This window comes from Sesamum indicum, linkage group LG10 (genome assembly GCF_000512975.1).
Source record: "Sesamum indicum cultivar Zhongzhi No. 13 linkage group LG10, S_indicum_v1.0, whole genome shotgun sequence".
Classification (NCBI taxonomy): Eukaryota; Viridiplantae; Streptophyta; class Magnoliopsida; order Lamiales; family Pedaliaceae; genus Sesamum; species Sesamum indicum.
Genome location: NC_026154.1, coordinates 6,848,201 through 6,855,787, shown reverse-complemented (window position 1 = coordinate 6,855,787; position 7,587 = coordinate 6,848,201).

The window sequence follows — 7,587 nt, the reverse complement described above, 5'->3', positions numbered from 1 at the left end:
GGGGGGGGGGAGCCGGCTCGACTCATCTGCCACCCCTACCCGAAGCTGGCAAAATCAAGGATCACATTTTTTAAGAGAAGAATTAGAGGGGTTAACTATTTTAATATTATTAAAATATATATAAATATAATTTATATAAATTATATAACAAATATATGTCGAGTTGTGGATGTGATCCGCAACTCGACTAAAAAATTATTTTTTTTTTTAAGAAATGACATCCACGACATTATTTTTTATTTTATTTTTTTGTTTATTTTATATAAATTAATTTTTAACAACATAATAAAATTAAAAAATAATATTAAAATTATATTAATTTAAAAAATACAATGAACTATAAAAATATAATAGTGCATTTTTTTTATACAATTCTAAAAAAATACAATTAAAAAAACCAATTATTATTGAGAATCTTGCATTGGCATATTTGATTGTATAGAAGAATCTCTTTGTTGGGTTTGTTGCCTTTCACGTGTTTGCAGCCAATTCATCTCGTTGTGAATACGTGATTTTTGATTTCGACCAGGGCGTGTATAGATACGAATAGTAGTATCGTGGACCAACTAAAATTTTGGGACATCCCAACAATCTTCGGAGTGCATAGGTTTAAATGACTTAGAATATGTATTTTTTTAAGCCATTAAATCATAATAATCTATCACTATTGGTGCAGCATTAATCATGTATCCAATGCATACATTTTGAGTGTGACTGCAAGGGATGCCAAATTAAGTCCACTTACTGTATGAACAATATCAGTTCGCAATTTTGGCACATGGGTATTGAGTCCATGTCCATTATGACGTTTTGTAACAGCAGAGGCGAATTGTTGAAACAGATGGTATTTGGTGATCATATGCTCAACAAAATTTTATTGCCAACGTGTGAACATCTTATTTGCAAAATCTGTCCACAGTTAGTTGTTGGTCAACATTACACTACTCTTTGCAAACCTCTCACAAAAATAATGGACAGTACATTGAAGTGTCATCTCAACTATTGCTGTTAACAGTAGGCCGCAAGTCCCTTTCAAAAGTCCATGGATGCATTCTGACATGTTGGTCGTCAAAATACAGCATCAAAAATGGGAATCCTACTGCAAGGTTGACCACGCGCGTCAGCCTTAAATTTAAGGCTGACGGGAACGGTCAGCTTTAAATTTAAATTGAACTTTGATCAATTAGCTGATGTGTCTATAAATAAGGGTCAACCTTTATTTTATTTTAAAAAATTTAACAATAAAGTTTGTAAAGATTTCGCGCGTTACTTTTTAAATATTATTTGTTTGTTAGAAAAAAATATATTTTCTTATGAATAGATAGATGAGCAATCTACGATCCTCGTGATCGAAGTGTATTGTCCCAACAAACACAAGACAGGTATGATGATATTCATGGAGGTGAACTTCATGCCGTTCTGAATGCAAGACGTGTGGATGGTACTTTTTGGAACCATTTTCAACAACATAATATTCTCGTTCGTGTACAACAAATTCTACACCAAATAGGATTTTATGGCCTCTACAGGTGCGGACGGCTTATATATGATTGCCATCTTATCACTGCATTGGTGGAGAGGTGGCGATCCGAAACACACACTTTCCATCTTCATGTAGCGAAAGTTACAATTACCCTACAAGATGTTCAAAATAATCTGGGCACTTCCAATTGATGGCGAGCCTGTGACAGAACTTGATTTCAATCCAATCATTGTTCAATGGCAGGACTAGTGCTTGACTTATTTAAGTTTTCGGTCGGATGCAAATGCGTTCAAGGGTTCACAATTGCAAACTCAAGCAATTATATCCCACTTAGTGGCGGTTGAAATTACTCATAATACACCCCATAAAATTGTTATCCAGTACGCTCGTGTTGTTGCGTTGCTCCTATTGGGTGTGGTGATGTGCCCGGATTCATCAAAAAATCTGGTATTATTACTATATCTTTCAAAATTAAAGGATATAGAAGCAACCAAGAACTACAGTTGGGGAAGTGTTGTGCTTGCATTTTTATACCATGAATTATGCAATGCAAGTACAAAAGGCAAAGCTACAATTAGTGGCGAACTGCAATTATTACAGGTAATATTTAATTATTAACTTATAGACAATTTTTTTGTTATAAATATTAATTAATAACACATGCTTGTATTATTTATACAGATTTGGGCATGGTCACGGATCACTCTATTTTGTCCTGAACTTGGTGCAGAACAGACAGACAATAATCGGTTGCTCCCAACAACACTGTATGTTGCTACATGAAATTGTGAGCATACCTTCACCCGAATAGTACGGGCCACTATTCGAGTCATAAGAGATATATTGGATGAAATACAGACAGATTAAGTAACTTATATTTAATATAATGCGTACATTTATACCGTGAATCAAATGCATAGTAATTTACATCGTTTCATTTATTACAATTCATCTGGCAGCCATATGACATGGACTCAGATGTCATTATGGCTTACGCTACTGATTTGAACTCCCAACTGCGGAGATCATCATGTTCCTTAATATTCTATGCTATAGTGGAAATACATTAAATCAAATGGGTCCTTCTCCAATTCGGGATGTGACAGAATATTCCAGAAACGATGGATACTTAGGATTTTATCCTACATTAGATCTCCCAAAAAAATCATACGGGTATAGATTGGAACCTGTAGCACATAGAATACATCACTAGATGGCAAAGATGATATGACACGATTGTACAAAGGGCACCCATTTTCAATAGAGGAGATATAGAACGAGGGAACTGTGAATGGTACTACAACATAGCATGAAATTTCGCATCATCATCTACTGACAGACGTGTGAGAAGCAGGTACCAACCTGGAGACACACCTATGTTGCAAGTTGTGGTATGTTATATAATATCACATACTTTATTTTAAGTATTTTTTGTTTACAACACAACATTCATTATTTTTTTACATTCTTCAAGCAGAAGAGGTGAATACTCCTGAAGCTTTGTGTCAATCTAGCTACTAAATATTGAAGGGTATAGTCAATTGGTGGACAGATGGAACACAGGTTACATATTATCAAGGAAGTCATAACCTATCAGCCACAATAAATTGCTATGCCATCCGATGATGCTCCCACCATATCGCACAGGCAAATAAGTTTTAGCCAAATGTCTATTGGTTCAATTGAAGGTCATGATGTTGGAGTGGATATAACTGGTCCTTCTACAGTGTATACACTTTAAGATTATTACGTATCCCAACCGCCTTAAAATTACTACATGCCTCAACCGCCACAAGATGATTGGTTTCAATTGGCTCCATATATGCCAACCCATACAGAAGATTATTCTTCACACATACATCTTGACCTTGGCCTTGACATTAATCAACCATATGCACCAGGATACAACATTTCACCAATTCCATTTCCATCATTTAGTACATATCATTATGATGTGGAGTCTAGTTCTGCAATAATATGAAGTCGGTTGGATATTAATGCCAGTGGTGAAGATAATGAGGCATAAAATGAGCCAATACAAAATATGGGAGAGGAAATAAGAAGACCTCGGCGTCAATGTCATAGATGAAATTATGGAATAGGTAAACATTTTTTATATTGCATTTTTATTGTAATATTTTTTAACAATATGATTTTTGGATTTTAATAATTGGTTGTAATTATAATTATACAATTCTAACATTATGATTTTTGAATTTTAATATGTTGTTAAAAATTAATTGAATATAATTAATGTATAAAAAATAAAAGGAGGGTGTCATGGCTGACATCCATGAGCACCAAATCATGGATGCTATCCACGACCAGCTCATTTTCTTTAAAAAGAATAATTTATAACTTGTGATCCGCGACTCGACATATATTTTGTATATAATTTATATAAATTATATTTATATAATTTTTAATAATATTAAAATAATTAACCCAAAATTAGAGGATGAAATAGACATTGTTGCCCATTTTTACAGTCAAATATATATTTTTACGATGATTTAATATAATATTTTGGTTTATATATTTTATTCTCATTTATAATATATATTTTAAAATATAAAAACTTATTTAATATATGTATGTATAAAAGACTTGCCACAATGGCTAATTTTAAATATAACTTTAAGTAGTTTCTTTATTTCTTAAAAATTGAATAATAAAACTTATATGAGTATTTAATGATTTTTAAAAAACTATGTGCATGCTTAAAGTGTGCTATAAATTGCTAGTATACCTTAGGAGTGTTCAACAAAATTGTTGGGCCGTCCCAACCCAAGTCGTACTGCAATTAGCAGGCTAAGGATGGTTGGGTTGGTCTGCACTAATAAAGAAAAATTAATTATATTTAGACCCCCTCTAAAAATGCTATATTACACTTTTCTCTAAAAATTTCAGTTATACTTACACCCGCTCCAAAAATTCTCAGTTTACACTTGACCCACTTTCTTTAGGGTTTGGATGGACAATACTGATGTAAACCAAAAAAATTATATAAATTTTTAATTTTTTCCGTTATTTAACATTCCCATTTTATTTTTGTACTTATAAAGGGATAAATATAATATATAAATAGAGAGAGTAAGTTAACATTATTATATTTTTACTTCACAAGTACAAAATTATTATATGAAAATATTAAATGAGTGGTAAGATTAAAAATTTGCTAATATCAGCATTTTTCATTTAAATTCTAACAAAAGAGGGTCAGGTGTAAATAATAAATTTTTGAAAGGGGTGTAAGTATAATTTTAAAATTTCTTTTGGAAAAATTATAATTTCGTATTTTTAGAGAGATTTTAAGTGTAATTAACCCAAAAAAGGCAATTAACAATCTGCTCGGTATTGTACAAACATGGACCGAATACAATATGATTGAGCGCAATAATAATAACAATAACAATATATTAGATTTTTGTTAAACTTTTACTAAAATTTTAATAATACATAAGCTAATTTTCAAGACAATTATAACAATTATGATATTTTTTGTTGATATATATATATATATATAATATGTATGCATATAACAATGAAATGAATCTATTTATTTATACAGTTAAAAAAATGCAAGAAATTAAATAGATGATATCATCGTATTGTTATAATATAATTTCATAATTATTCTAACATCTTAATTTATTTAACATAATAATATTTAATATTTATATATTATTATGATCATTTTTTTATATTATCTAATCCAAAATAAGATTTTTCTTAAATTTTATTCATAAAAATAAAATTGATAGATTTTTTATGCTTATTTGTATTCTTTTTTTATTAAATATACAAATATGTATAAGTGCTTAATCTATATACAATGTAATTGATATATCATATTTTTATATTTATGCTAATTATATTCCAACTAGACAAATATTAGATACACAAAAAAAAAATGAAAAAATTATACAGTCCTAAAATTAAATTAAATTAAATTAACATTCAAATGTTGGAAAAAAAACTCAATCTATTCAATCAAAAAACTTTTAAATTATATATGTTTTACAACTCATTGAATTAATGTTGGAAATTGTAAAAGAAAATTTTGAATTGTAAAAGATAATGCCTCATCAAATTATCTTGCTATCATTAATTTATTTGAAGAGAAATATTATTGAAAAGTTTAATTTGACTTTATATGCTTATTGAAAAGGTAAATTACAAAGAATTTTCTTAAAATTTGTCAAAACTATAAAATTTCTTTAAAATTAAATGTCGTCTAGCAAATACTCCGGTAATATCTCAATATAGGGGGTATTTGTTATACAACCATTAATTTCAAGAGAGTATTTATAATTTTTCAAATAACAATGAAATATTTATAATTACGATAAATTTTCGAAAAGTCTGTTGTAATTTACACTATAAAAAAAGATGATATTCAATAGAGATATACGTCGTAATAGTAACTACTGGGGCAACCTCTATTCTTTGGTACAGCCATTTTGATGAATTTCTTTCGACCATCAAAACTAATTAAAAAGAAAAAAAAAATAGCTCAAACAAGAAATTAGTAATTAAAAAAGATCTATTCTTCAAAATAGGTTCTTGCATGAGACTTATTATGCACATTAATTGTCAATTACTGTAATGTAAATTCATCAATAATTGGTACTTCCAGTTTATATTATAGAATGTTTCTTGGAAGTTGAGAGAGACTCATAGAATGAATATTATTAATTTATTTGGTATGTAGATTTTTATTTATGTCTTTAGAATATGTATTTTGATATTACAAATTTTATGTATTTATAATCTATTTGATCATATAGATGATCGAATCTATATTAAAGACCCCACACCCCGCCTCAATCTAATCAGACCTCAAAGTGCAATTTTTATGATTGTCGGATTGAATTTGGGCTAAATTTTTTAAAAATCGCAAAACACTTTATTGGGTCGAAAATGACCTAACTCTCATCGTGTACACTCCTAGAATATACATTATGCAAAGTGAATTACCTCAAAGTCAACATTTGAATTTTTACTGTGATTAATCAATGTTTCTCATAATTTTTAAAATATGACCAAAATGTGAAAAAATTATTTTTTTGTCCTTTAACTTTAGCCCCTATTAGTTTCAGCCCTATAAATATGTCTATTATTTTAGTCCTATAAGTTTAAAAAATAATGACAAATAATCCTCCGGTCGGTTCAATTTTAATTTTTGACCGTAAAGATAACATGGTAGTAAAAAATTGGACAAATTATAGGAGTTTTTAATCCTACGTGGCTTTGGACATGAGTTGGAAGACATGTTAGACATGTTATGAATGGAATAAAAATTTAACATATGTATAATTATATATAACTTCAAAGCATGTTGCTACCAAAAGCCCATATTTCTTCTTGAGAATCTCCTAATTGTTTCAGAGCAACTAGAAAGAGATTTTTTAACCAGAAAGAATTCGATGTAGATGTAGGATACCTATCCAGAAGTTTTCACAACTCAATTATAAATGATAGAATCATCAAAGATTTTTGACCTTTTTGAACTCTGTCTGTAACTCACTAGAGGCCCGAGAAACAAAGAGAAGATGTGTAGGAATGAGATATGTAGCACCCCCTTCGCTACAAGGGCTATATCTAGCCTAAACGTCATACTTATAGTAATCCCTGTGTCTATATATATAAAGGCACATAATCATCTAATCAATATTCATATGTAATCACAACGTCATAACGACATAGTCAACCCACAACATCACATATATACAAATCAAACACCACAGGTGATCCACCACAGTTGATCGCTATGTCTATGTTCTCTTTATACAAACAAAATAAGATTTGTACTCTAGCTGACAAGAGGAGAAAACAGCATACTGGCCCGACCTGACTGAGTATAGTGAGTAGACCTATTCTTCAACAGTCAGATACCTCAAAGTCTACTCCTGAAAGAAAATGTCAACAGAGGGATGAGTCTGCCACTCAATAAGTAAATAATCAGCCCTATCTATATATGTATATCAAACACAGCCCAAACAGGACAAGTAGGCAACATGCATGGATTACAGTCAATTTAACTCCAACATAATTGTAGTACATCACATAGCTATCTCACAATAAAATAATCAATTAAACTT